The sequence below is a fragment of the Anas platyrhynchos genome, chromosome 5 (assembly GCF_047663525.1).
Source record: "Anas platyrhynchos isolate ZD024472 breed Pekin duck chromosome 5, IASCAAS_PekinDuck_T2T, whole genome shotgun sequence".
NCBI classification, from domain to species: Eukaryota; Metazoa; Chordata; class Aves; order Anseriformes; family Anatidae; genus Anas; species Anas platyrhynchos.
The window spans coordinates 10,611,723-10,625,545 of NC_092591.1; the positions used below are offsets into that span (position 1 = coordinate 10,611,723).

Sequence of the window (13,823 nt, forward strand, 5' to 3'; positions counted from 1 at the left end):
AACAAAAAAGATGTTTGTGAAGTGCAAGAAAGGGAGATGGAAGAAGGCAAGTGTGGGAGGAACATGCAAACGGCTTTCATGAAAATAACTTTTGAATGGCTTTTTTTTTTTTTCCTGTCACTTGAAGCTCAAAGATTAATGCACAACAGGGAATGCCCTTATTCAGGGAATATGCCTTGGCCACCCACTGTCAGAAGTGTTCAACATGTCATGTCCTTACCTGTGGGCACACATCCATGGGCTTGTTTACATGGCCGTGTCCTACTCCCCAGTTTTCAGTGACAAGCCACACCACAAGGACAAGACCTCAGGCCTCTCAGCTTTCTTCTTTTAAGAATATGCGCAGTATTGACCACTTTTGTACATCATTTTGTACTGGAACAAATTGTCCTGGGTTAATCTCCACTGCAAAGTAATCCAAGCAACTGGATGATCCAGATGCCAGCTCAGCAATTAGCCCTGTTTTGTGTTTTAATGCATTTTTCTGCTGTACTTCATGAAATTTTTATAGCATACATGAGTGACATTGAAAAGTCTGACTTGCTAATTGTACTGCCAGCTGCAAAGGTTTAGAAGCAATGAGACTGATTTAAAAATCAGAAGTCATAAGATAATACCTTTTATTTTTATTTATTTGTTGTTCTACTCCATTTGTAGGCTCAGACTACAGCCACAGACACATTTCAGGCTTTATTTCAGCAAAAAAAGGAGCATGTAAAAGGGGAAAAAAAGGGGGGGAAGGAACTGTCATGGTTTTCAGGAGGCTTCAGGAGCTGAGACCTGCAGAAAGCCAGCAGCCAGTGTTAGCTTTGATAAAAACAAGGAAGGCAGCAACTCTGTATTAAATATGATTTTGGAATTTAATTATAAAACCTGCTTCATTCCATGTCTGCTGCCTTTAGTTAATTTTCATCCCAAGCTAACTCTGCTGTTGCTAAGCCTTCCAGGAGAGAAACTCGTGTTTCTAAGGGCCCTTGCTGTTGACACAGCAGGACTTCGGCTGAAAACTAATCTGATGTGAAGGCTGGGTCTGGAGGACACCCTGGTGCATGTTGCCGTGCCCCTGGCTGCTAGGTCAGAGCACATTCTGGAGCTCAGCACTGCGGATAAGGGTTGCAATTGTGCTGGTGTTGTGGGTGGTGAGACACAGGCTGGTCCTATGGCATGGGGGAGGGATGGGAGGTGGAGGAGCTTGGGGGGGGGGGAGGCGGGCTGGGTTTGCTGCTGCTCCCAGGGTGCTTAATTGCGGTGGCATACATGGTGATAAGCTGCTGAGCTGCCTTTCATCAGCCAGGAAACCCAGCATGTGAAAAAATCCAGTGTGTCATTGTCTGCTTGCATAGCTGGCTGCCTGACCCACCAGCGTGCACGCAGGGCCCGGAAAAGAAAAGCAAACCCACGGCCAGAATTGGCAGTGCAGGAGCCGCTGGCCATCGTGCTGCCTGGCTGAGAGAGGTGCAAGTCTCAGGTGATGGAAATTAGCTCACTTCTGACATGCTGCATGCTTTGTTTCTCCCTTTTTCGGGCCACAGCCTGTGTGACAAAGCGTTTTCCCAGCTGCACAGAGGTGGCTTGGCCGTAGGGAGCTCAGGAGGGTGTGAGGGGTGGCATGTGCACTGGGGACAACCTCGCTTGTTTTTTGGTTTCCGGGCCCAACTCTTGAACACGGAGTGTTTGCAGGAAACCTGTAGTTTGCTTATTTGTTTATCCAGCTCTTCCTGTGACTTCCAAGGAACGGTTTTGTTGTCTCTATGCTAATTCGAGCGCTGCTGAATAAAGGGGCCTTTTTTCCCCCATTCTGTCCTGCGAGAGGTCATCTTTATTCAAGAGCTATGAATGATGTGCGCAGGGTACTAATCGCACACAAAGAGCCACGTCCGGAGCCAGCCAAGCATACAGCTGTCCCTTTGTTCACATAGATGGAGATGGGACCTAAAAAGTGCTCCTGACCCAGGGACAATAGCAGTGGCTCACGAGACGCCTGAGATTTGGCAGGGCCCCTCTTTCCTGGCGCTAAAGGGCCTTTATTAAACATAAATCACGTCAGCTGCTGCCACAGCCCTTTCTCAGCTTATAAAAGATTCCCCTTTGCTGCTTAACTGACATGATGGAAAGGAATCGCTCTGAAATACCCCGAAGAACCGAGTGAGGGACCAGGCTGGGGACAATTGACACTTCTGGCTGTTTAATATCAGCACTCTTCTGTCGCGGTTACAAAGGTGTTTGCAGCTGGGTTCATTTTTTAAGCTGGCCAGTGATTCAGGGTGCTTTATTGATTCCACGTTGGCTGGAAATGTTAGGAGGCCACAAGGTCAGATTTCATACCTGTGAATTATGAAGAATTATGTAGAGCACCACAAGCCCTTAGGATAAACATGTTGCTGGCACTGATATCGTTGGAAAAGTGTGATGCCTCCGGCACCAAGAAAATAAATAGGTGTAGAGCATCTCTGCAAAGAGCAGAGTGCCTCTGTCAGTGGAACTATTATTAGACTCTCCTATTCGGTGATGTGAGACTGGACTACTGCATTTCCCTGGGAAGGGAAGTAAACACTTTCTTCTTCCCCTTTGAAACAAAAGGGCAGCCTGAGAATAAGGAATGAAATTGCTCATGGGAAATGTTTTGCTTCAGGTAGCGCTGTTGGCAAACCCTGCACCTCATTACCAGCTGGGGTTCCTCTGTGAGAAGAGGGCCCGAGGTGTGACAGGGAGCACAAGACGTGGCAGCCACAGGAGCTTCAGGCAAGATGTGGATGTGTCAGGAGGAGTTTGAGGTCCCTCTGGCATGTCAGGCAGCAGGATGCTGGTTGAGGCTGGAGCAGTGTAGGGAACGACTTGAAGGACTCCCCCCGGGCTATAACTGTCTGGGCTCATTTTCTGCTTCTTGAACAGAAAGGTACCAGGCCAAGCAGCTATCAGCCGTACACTCTTAATTAACATTTGCATTCACCACTTGTTTATAACTGCACTTTAAAAGTAGCAAGAGCTGACTCAGACCAAGCCTTGCCCCATCCCTCCTCCCCCCCTGCTCCTGTTAAGCTCTGTTTCCCTTTAGTGGATGTATCTGATTTTCCAGCTGTCACGCTTGCTGGAGGACAGTTGTCACAGGGAACATATTTCTCTCCCACAAGCATCCCTGCCCAACGTGGTGCTGTCTCTGTTCCAGTATCTCACTCGCTCTCACATGCTGGGTGCACCAGGGCTGCGTGGCAATTAGCTCAGCCCATGCATTTGCATTACCCGCTGGAATAGGTACTTCAGTAGGTGGCATTAATCCCCTAATTCAGCATCCGTGCAACGCTCGGTGACATTTCTGATCCTCACCTCGTGGTGTTTGGGAAAGCAAATTAGTGTCTCTCATAGGTGAGCTCCTGCTGTCACCGGGTAATAAGCAGAGCAAGTTTTTCATATTTCCAACACACTCCGTGGCCTTTGACAAGGATCCCCACTGATCTCCCAAGGACTCACATGAAGCTGAGAGTACGAGCCCATGCCTCGTGGCACAGCTCCTCTGCAGAACAAGCCATTGCTGGAAGCCAGCTCTGCTGCCCCAGCCCCAGGTGCTGCACGGTTTGGGTGCGCTCTGCCTGCGCTGCCCACGCAGCTCTCCGGGGTGCAGCTCTCCGTGCTGATAAACAAGCAGGTTTCTCTGTTTTGCTTTTGCTGTCTGTTTGCAGGAAGCTCAGCTGGCTGTTTGGATTTTCCAGGTGATTTATGGCGCGTTGCTGCATACTGTTAGTGCTGGTTTTGAAATCAGTTTTGAGTTGACTAGCTTCTTTCCTTGAAGGCTTTATCTAATTTGTGAAACATCAGGCGGGTTTTAGGTCTGATTTGGTCCTGCCATGTTCTAGTGCAACTTCTGCAAATCAATGAAGAGTCACTAGCTTGTACCAGCAGTAAATTTGTCCCTGCAACAATCAGTTCCCATTTGGAGAGGAAAAAAAGGAAAAAAGCTGTGCTGTCAACACAGAAACACAGACACTGGGTTGGTTTGCCTTACCAGTGGTTGGAGCTCTTTGCATTTGCTATTTGCCTTGATGATCTTGGCACCCAAATGGAAGTTATTGAGAATGACACATTTTTCCTGGTACTGGAAGTGGACTGGAAAAAGGGTGAATGGAGTATTGGTAACACAGAAACCAGCCATCACATTGCTATCTTTGTAAAACTCATCAGTATGAAATGCTCACTATCACTTTTACAGGTGTCATTAAAGTTCAGTTTTCTCCTGCATAAGGTATGTTAAAACTGAGATAAATATCTCAGTCCATGTCTCAATGCATATCTCATATACAAAATATGTAAACCTGAAGTAACAAAGCTAAGTGTACCTAAGTAAAGCTCAGAGTATTAATGCTTAGTATAGCTGATACGAATGAGGCAGAGAGAAAAATAGGTATAAAAAGCTTTGATCTTCAGATAGATTATTTTTAATTTGCTATAAACCAGAATAAAATGCACAATAGCATTTAATTGAGGGTATCATCACTCTGCATACTCTTTGCACTGAGAATCTTTAAGCCATTCTAGGTGTTTTTTCCCTTTAAAATATTTTTTTGGCTGCTAGGATGCACTAACACAAGTTTCGAATGTATTTCACTCACTCATTAAACAGAAGAAAAAGGACAACAAATGTCAAAGTGAAAATGTGCAGAGGATGGGAGATGATTCAGCCTTACTGATAGCTATTTACCATGGCATTTGCTTTATAAGTTGCAGATGTAACTTTTAGCAAAACAGGATCGTTTCAGAGTGTTTGCATTTTCTCCTCTGTGCCTTGGTGTCTCCATCAGCAGAGGAACTTTGCTCGGGCTGAATATGTAATTTGTGGTGAGTCGCAAAAAAGGGGAAGGCAGATTCCCACAGCTCCTGCACACCAAATTCAGCTGAGCTGTGGCCGCTCGCCCCCTGTGCCGCGTGGTCTGCTGCATTTAGCAGTCGCCCTGAAAATATCCGGGCTGTCGGAGGGATGGGAGATCGCAGCAGATGGGAGATCTCTGCAGATCTTCTCTGTTTGGGCCCTGCCTGAGAGCACAGATGTCTGCGTGTGGCCAGCCTTGTTCCTTCACACCCACGGAGGGCCACTGAGCTCTTCTCACATGAGTCACAGCCTCAGGAGCCGAGGCTGTGCCATGCTTGGCTCAGCTCTTCCCAAGCAAGTTCTTGGGAACTCGCTGCTGTGCCCAGTTTCCAGCAGCACCCGCAGCTTTTGGGTGTGGACACCTGTGATGTGCCCTCCGAGACTGCCTGAGCCAGCAGAGCACAGGTGCTCCTGGAAGGCATCCTGCAAGGGTCACCCTGCTTTTGGGGAAGGATTGCCCAACAGCACAGTGCTGAACTAGCAGAGCAGCAGCTTTTCTGAGGTAGGCATGCTACAGCTCTGCACTGACTGAGTAAAAAAAGCTTCATATTGCACGTAAATAATCACAGATAGATAAATACACTCCTGTTCAGCCTGCTGTACTTCTGCTGAACTGGGGAGTCTGTAGGGATGTGGGTTTCTGGCAGTGCCCTAAAAAGGGAAGTGTAAAAGATTCACTATCCATTTTTAAGCTCTTATTACATCACAGGATGAGGGTTCAGATTCCTGATTTTTTTTTGCCACCAGTCCCTCATGCCAGTGAAAAAGAGATGTGATTCCAGTCTGCTCCCTCCTATGGCACAGCACCCTCTTAAGATAAAGGATATAAACTTAATTACCCAAAGCATGCACTTTTGCCTTACTTTGGTGCAATTCCTGCCCTGTATTCGTCTGCCGTCTCCTGAATAGCTCCTGATAACTGGGTCCTTTCTATAGCCATGCAGAGCTCTAGCCCCAAGCAAGCTGGATTCTGGGCCAGAAATAATCTGAACCTGCATACCTGCAGGGAAATGTGCTCCGATTGATTTTTTATTTTTTTTTTTCCACTGAACAGCTATGAAGCTCTTATAATCCTGGCAAACTTCTTCATAAACCATTTTCCCAGCCCAAGTAGCACCCGCTTGATTGGCACTTCTAAAAAAAAAAGGGGGGGATCTGAATGTGAAATCCTCATTTCTCATGTAGCATCACTCACATTTAGGAGCTGCTGGGTGGCTGCACTCTTCTGGGCCCAAAGTAGTGAATTCATCCCTTCTCAGCAGGTCCAAGGGGAGACCAGCAGCATTGCCCTGATGGTGCCGATGGGTTTGGCGGAACAAGGTGGTGGGAGCCTGGACTGGGAGCTGGGCAGCTGGAAGGGGTTGGCAGAGCAGGAGGGGAGGGTGCCCCACTTCTTTAACAGCTGCAGAAACCACATGGGACTTGCTTCCCTCCTGTCGCAGCCCAGGGAGCTCGTCCTGCCTCGTGAGACATCGGGGTGTGCTGGCTCAGAGCAGTTTTGGTGCTTAAAAGGCAAACAGAGCTGTTGTCTGCAGCCGGCTGGAAAGACAGGCAGGGTTTTAGGCTGCCAACTGGGAGTTTTTAGGCTGCTGTGAGAAACCCACAGTATCCGGTGCCTAACAAGTGAAGGTTGTTGGCGTGAATTCAGACGGTGACGTTTACATTTCGATCGATTACAAAAACTCAATCCTTTTTTACTAATTCCTTCTATCTGCAGGTGAGGATGCCAACTGCAATCAAAGCCGAAGTTTTGCTGCCTTTGTTGGCCTTGCCTCAGCCTTCCCCGCTGCTGTCGCATGTGACATTGGCTATTTTTATCCTCCATAAAGACGCTACCATCAACTCCCTCTGCTGCAGAAGGAGCTCTGATGGATAATTTAATAGCAAATGCTTAGATGGTTAGTGATGCAGGGAGGCTTTTTTACAGTCAGAAGGAAGCTGAACAGGCGAAGGCTGCATTGTACTTCTGAAATCTCCCCAAAATAGCAATAAGGAAAACCTGTGCAGGCAAAACTCTTGCAGAAGTGTAGAAGGATGAAAGAGACTGGTGGCTCACGGGGGACAGAGGGGCTCGGTCCCCAGGCACAGGCAGAGATGGGTCACAGCCCTCCAAACACAAGGCTAATGAGTGGTGGTATCCTTAGAAATGGGGCTGCTCACCCGTTATATCCCCGTTACACCCGTTACACCCCTGCCCGGTGTCACCCAGCCAGATCGGTTGGCTTCTGATGCCAGAAGGCAGATCAGCAACCGAGTCAGGCCACAGTCAGGCTGCCTTTAATCACACCCATTGCTGTTGGACAGAGAAAAAGAGTAAACAACTCTGCTGTCCTCACTGGAGGAAAGACACAATTTCTTTGAAGAATCTTTCTTAACATTAGAAAACACTATTTATTTTTTTCCTACTTTTTGCTTACTCTCCTGCGTTGCTGCAGGCAGGGTGCTTTTCTTTTGGAGCAGAGCACGTGTTGTAATAGACATCATTCTCTTTGATATCTTCTGTTGGCTGGAAGACATCCTCATGCTGAGCATGCACAGGAGAGTCGTGTCCCTACAATTTAAGTGGTAAAACTCCTTTTGAGTGGGCACAGTTGTGCTGATATAAATACATCCTTGTTGGGATAGCTGCTCCTGAGCAGAAATGGAGTAACTCTCCCAGTCTAAAATATATGCACCAGTATAACCTGTGGACCAGGAGAGGTAATAATATAACTATATGAAGTGGTTGAGGTGGGATTTACTTGCTCGTGGGGTGAATAATTCCTGGTGCAGAAACAAGTTCAGGTCTGTTGTTAATCTGTCCTATGTGGTAAACACAGTACAGACCATATGGATAGCAGTACCAAGCGTCCTGTAACAGTTTGACTCCCAGATACATCAATAAAAGCCATACCTTGGTAAAAAAAAATAAATTATGTCAGCACAAAGCCTGAGCATAAGCCCAGGTGTGGTGTGAAGAGCTGTGATGAAAGCTGGGGTGGCTCCCTCTCCATTGAGGTGGTGAACCCCACACAAAAACCTGGCTTTGAGATTTCAGTCACACCTGTATGATAAATAAGAATCCTTTTTCTTATTTTGGACGTTTTAAGAAGCTCCTCAGCTAGTGTAAAGCCCACCTACATCAGCCAAGAGAACAGCTCGTCAGTGGGAAACCCTATCTAAGCCTAAGCCAGGTATCCAAGGAACTTTGAGGGGAAGACATGGTAATTTGAGGGAAAGATTGTGCTAGATCACCCTGACCATCCTCCCAATGCTCAGGCCATACTTTCTTCTCCCTGGCCCTTTGCAGGGGGCTGGCACCAGGGAGAGGCCAGGGATTGCTCTCTGCATGGATGGAGCGAGCCTTGGGGCCACCACAGACCCACTCCCTTTCCCTCGGATGTGCTGAGGGGTTGGTGGGACACGAGCATTAACACCAAGCTGCAGCATTTACATTCCTCCCCTGCTTGTCACCCTTTTCTTACATTTACCTAAGTACCCAGCCCTGAGAAGTACAGCATCCGGCCTTTGCTAATATTTTGCTAGAGCTCAGCAACGGGGCTTCTATTTTGTCTGGCAGGGCTCATTTCAGACGCCTGGTCCCTGGAGGGGCAGCTGACATTCTCTCTTTCTCCATTTCATCCTGCCAGCTGTCTTCTCATTTCTGACTTTTAGACCTGTTTTTGTTCCTGAACAAAAACACTTGTGCAGGTCAGCACTGAGTTTTGATTCAGTAGCAAGCTAAATAATTTTTCAATGGCATAAAGTTAGCCTGTTTTAATCCCTGCATAAATTAATTCTCCGATAACCTGGATACATTTAATTTGATGGCAACAGTGAGTCACATCAAGAAAACACATGGCAGAAGAGGTTAAAAGACAAATTCCCAAGCCCTTTTGTTCTGCTTTCTTAGGAAGAGTGGCTTTACAGAGGGGATGGAGGATGCACAAATATACCTTACACTGCATCTCCTCCCTGACTTTTCCAGGCCAGCAGAGATGTTCCTCAGTACCTGTTATTTCTGATCCTGGCTCAGCCACAGACATCACTCTAAAGAGAAATGTTCCATCATTTGCTGGGAGCTGCTGACACAGTGAGTAAGAAGCCAGGAGCAGAATCACACTTTGTGTCTCCCAAACCAACAGGGAATGCTATGATGGCTCCCGTGGCCTTTGGAGGTTCATCAATACCAAGGTTTTTCTCCAGAATGAAAAACCAAAAAAAATAAAAATATGTTTTTTTCAACCAAAAAAGCATTCTTCCTGGCTAAAAAGACCCCTCTGAGAGCCATCCCAGCCTCTGCTTCCCCACGGTGCCAATCACAGCCGTGTGAGAAGCCCTCCCCTGTCTTTCCTTCCCTTCCAGCCGTTCCTTGGTGGTGTGGGTGGAATTGCAGTTTGTAGGTAGCAGTGCCCTGGGGCTTCATTTTGTGAATCGCACTCCAACAGTCACCTCTTCTTATCTGCCAATCAAGGTATTATCTGACTAGTCACTTTACAGTCTACCATGTAAACCTTGACAATCTACTGCAGAGTAGACATTTGCCAAGATATTTCATGGTTTATTTGGAGTAAATGCATGCTAATCTCCTTTAATCTAGGATGTATGCACTTCCCCAAGCTTCCCGTCCTCTTTCTGTTCTTTGTTTACAAAAAGTGCATCTCTTCCTCCTGCAGCTTGGATGCTAGCAGGACTCTGGTATGCTCTGTGTGCATTTGTTTCATTCTTTTATCTTTTCTTTCCCTTCTTTAGCTGAAAGCAGATACCAGCTTCTTCTCAAGTCAAGGGCAAGGTTGTGATGGACTTCAGCAGGTGAAAGCCTGGGCCTTTAGCTACTGTGGTCACATACCAGAAACGAGAAGAACAGAATCACCTCCGTGGGACACGAGGGCACCTTTGAAATCCATTATCCACCGTAAAACCCAGCCGGTCTGGCAGCACAGCTGCAGGCACGCCAGTCGCACAACGACAGATTGAGTTACCAGAAATTAGGCTTGGAGTTACCAGACTTACCCTGAGCGTGGCTAAATTGCAGGAAGGACTTTCAACATCAGCCCTGGCAATGCTGGGAAGAGAATCTTGCTACAAATCATGCTGTGCCAAGAGAACTCGCTCGACCCCAGCAAGCTAGAGAATTGTGCAAGAGTTGCTACAAATATATAATGTCACCGGAGAGCAGTTTTATGTCCTGAGTGGTAGGGAAAATTTTGTGAGAGCATTAGTGGTAGCACTTAGATGGGCCCAGCTCCTACAGTGCTGCTCCCAGTGAGCAACCTGTGCTTCCCTGCAGTGCGTCTTCCCCTGCCGTGCAGGAGCATCGCTCCCCAGGCAGCGCGGCTGAGGATTTGAGCTGATGAGACTTACTCGTGCTCAGATCAGTGATGCTTCAGAGACGTGTATTTCCTCCATCAGCACTAAAACCACTCAAGCCCTTCACTTGGGCTTGCCCCAGGAGCATCAGCGATTGCTCCCCGCTGGTCCCCCCATCCCCACCTGCTGCATCGCTCGCACTGCCTGCCCCCCAGGCTGTAAGCCCTGGAGTCAAAGGCTGGGCTGCAGCTGCTGCAGGCTCGGTGCCCCGGGTCTCCGGATATCACCCAGGGATTTCCTTTAGGTAAAGAGATACGCTGACTGAATTCCTTCTCCCTCCTTCATCCTTTTCTGTTCCCTTGTCTTTTCTTCTTCCTCACGTTTTGAGGAAGCCTGTGAGCTGTGGGAGACCTGGGGGACATTGAGCAGACAAATACACAGTGAGGAGCCCAGGATTTTGTGAAATTGCTGGTGTCTGGCAGATGGTTCCTACCGGGAGGGTTTGTTATGAATGAAGTGTGTGGGGATTGTGAAGCCACAGCAGGGGGCAGTGCTATATGGTAAATACATGTATAGGCTTTCAGACATTTTGAGCATGGGAATTTTGAAATTACAGAGCCAGAGACAGTAACCTGGAGTTTAATTTCCCTCTTATTCCCTGGCCAAGAAGCAGCACTTGCAACTTCAAGGGCTGGTGCACAACTGGCGCTGCAAACCTTAGTTTTGTTTCCAGCTAAAATGCATGCTTGATTTTGAGGTTGAAGGAAATAATCGAGATGTTTCAGTGTTTAAATCCATGCATATACTTTCCCAGCTGTATTTGCAGTCACTTTTGGCCCGAAATACCTTCGACCACTTCTAGAAAGGAAACTCCAACCACCAAGGAACCACCACAGCACCCTGAAGAGGGAGCCCTCGGCAGCCTGCAGCCTTTGTCAGCCAACACTGAGAGGACCACGCGCTACCCCATGAGGGGCCACCTCAATTAAAGCTTGAAACGACTGCCAGCCCTCCACTCGGCTCCAGCTTCAGCCCTTTTCCTGTGTTTACTACAGAGCACATCCTGCCCCGACCCTATCCAAACAGGACAGCGTCTCGCAAACAAACAGAGGGCCCCGAGGTCCCAGCCTTCTCTCCTCCCCGACTGCAGGCTCCATCCCAATTTGCAGCGGAACAGGCGGCCTCCAAGAGCTCAGCTGCAGTTTTCTCCTGCTGCTTAGGCAAACCAAAGGCTGTTGCTGGTCGAGGTAGAGAAAGTGGCCACTTTCCTGCAGTTTTGGATGGTCTGCTCGCTGGGAATCTCAGCTGGAGGCACTCTACTGGCTGAGACCTCCTCCTGCCAGCCTGTAGCATGCATGTGTGGACCTCCACCACGTCTCCTGCAAATGCTGGGGTAATGAGAAGGTTTTTGTAGCTCATTGTTATTGATTTATTCGCTTACACATGTAATACAAACAACAATGAGATTTCTCTCATGGGTCCCTCCCTTGCTGTCCCATTTGTGGCACCTCCATGGACATCACAGCAGCAGCATATGGGGTAGAGTTGAGTTCAGTAAGGATTTTGCAACCTTGAGGAAGCCTTTTACACCTCAGGCTTTGTCACCTAGCTCCCCGGAGGCTCTGCAGGTGCCTGGAGCCACCAGGAGAGGCACGGTGGAGCAGCCCGCCCAGGGGACCTTTGTCCTTCAGGGGACACCAGCCTGGCCCTGTGCTGTGCTTTGTGTTTTTGCCTGTTCTGATCTCTGCTCTCCACCTTATCCCCTCACCCCTTTCTCCTCCCCTCTCTGACGTGCTTCTCTGGCTTTCCCAAGCGTGATGCCAAGTCACTAATTACTTTTCTCATGTTCCTGTATTTCCATTAATGGCTGAGGACTTGAATGTGTTCTTTGCTCCTTCTCTCCTCCCAGCTTACCTGTTCTTGGCCCAGGAGCCAGTCCTGCCTCGGGGAAAGAGGGCAGGGTCTGGGCTCATCGCTGATGACAGGCTCCTAAATCCCAGCACCCTGCATCCTGAGGATCCCCCTTGTAGCTCTCAGCTCTCTCAGCATGACCTGAGCCCAGCAGCCACCTTCTGGGGCAGCCCTGCAGCCAGAGGAGGGGCTGGAGCAGATCTCCTAGGGCTGAAGCATGGTGATGGGGTTGTTTTCAGAAACCTGCACAGTGTCCCTCTCAGCACAGAAGAGCACAAAATCACCCAGAAGATGAGTCTGGAGGTGTCACAGCCTCCCAAAGGGCAAAGGCCTCAGAGGAGGCTGGCTGCGAGCAGTCATGAGACAGGCTGTGTGCTCACCAAACGTGTATTTAGAGGGTGGAACGCACTGCCCCAAGGTTACACGGATTCAAGGAGCAATTAGACAAACTCACTGAGGGAAAGTATGCCCGGGGCTATTAAACACACAGATGTCACCCCTGAACCAGGGCGGCCCTGAGCTATGGGTCGGTGGAGGCTGGGTGGGTGTGCTGGGGAGGAAGGAGCACGTGCTTTTGCTCTGATCTTCCCTGGGCATTCACTGCTGATCGCTGCTGGAGGCAGGAGCCTGGGCCAGGACGATGCAGCCTGGGTTATGAAATGCCTTCTGGAAGCAGCTCCACAGGGAGAGCTCACAGCACCTCCGCGCTGCACCAGCAAGAGCTCTGCAAGGTCAACAAAGTCATCCCAGACCATCAGGCCTCTTCCAGGAGCCTCTCACTCTGGCCACAAAACGTCCCCACTTGCAGCTTTCCAAAACCAGGGAGCTAATCTTCCGTTTCAGGGAGCAAGGATCTGGCTTCACCTTGCGAATGCTGTGCCAAGGTGGCAGTGGCTTAGCCGGCAAGAGAGTACACGCAGCCCGCTGCCTGTCCTTGTGCCTGGAGGCGCGGGATGCATCATCTCGGCACCAGCAATGCTCTTGTTTCACCGGCTGTATCTGAAAAGGCCTCTTTGAGCCTCTGCAGTGGCGTGCTGGAAGCCACACTGGTCTTGATGGGAAGCTCCTGCAGGCAGTCTCCATCCTCAGCGTTGCTGCTCTGCCTTTTGCTGCTTACCCAAGAGATGCTGCCACTGCTGCCCATCTTCCCAGTGCACAGCCTCTTTGCTCTGTGGGCTGGGAGCCTGCCCCACGCTCGTGCTGCTGATGTCCTTTGGCTGTCCTCTCTTGGCCGTGCCTCCCCCTGGCCTTACATCCTCAGCAGAGCAGGTCTGGGTCCCAGACCCTGCCCCTATATAGAGGAGGGGCAGCCCTGGGAGCCCCCTCACTGCGTTACATGAGTCCCCCAAGACAAACTGTGCCAGATAAGTTTAAAGGAATCGTCACCAAATGCTTGTGCAGCACTGCTCTGAGCAAAGGCTCAGGAAGCTCTTGTGCAAAGATGACCTAATTTACAGCTTTCGGTGCTATTCTAGTAGGTTTGCTTTTTTTTTTTTTTTTTTGTGTAGAGAAAAGGAACCTGGCATCTATCCTCATTTAATACTGATCTCAGCCTGACTTTGAAACGTCCTACCAAAAGCACAGCCAAGGGATTTTTTTATTTTTTTTTTCCAAACAGACAAACAGCCAAGGGGAGTAAATAGCAAGGAAGAGGGGGGGAGAAAGAAGCAAACAAACAGCAACCAAGGATTTGGGTACTGCAGTCCCAAATAGCTTCATGAATAACATTATCCCCTGGAAATCAAGCTGCTGGAAATGCTGG

At 48.9% G+C, this 13,823-nt stretch overlaps 1 long non-coding RNA gene across 2 annotated transcripts; it reads left to right on the top strand.

The window, feature by feature from the left end:
• Positions 1 to 1,240: 1,240 nt before the first annotated feature.
• LOC119717210 (uncharacterized) lies at positions 1,241 to 11,814 on the top strand. 2 transcript variants are annotated; one of them, XR_005266373.2, is made up of 4 exons: positions 1,241 to 1,468; positions 8,829 to 8,933; positions 9,593 to 10,454; positions 10,965 to 11,814. It is a non-coding gene; the product is annotated as an uncharacterized lncRNA (long non-coding RNA). The 2 variants fall into 2 exon arrangements; XR_005266372.2 differs by having other exon boundaries at positions 9,593 to 11,814.
• Positions 11,815 to 13,823: the final 2,009 nt, after the last annotated feature.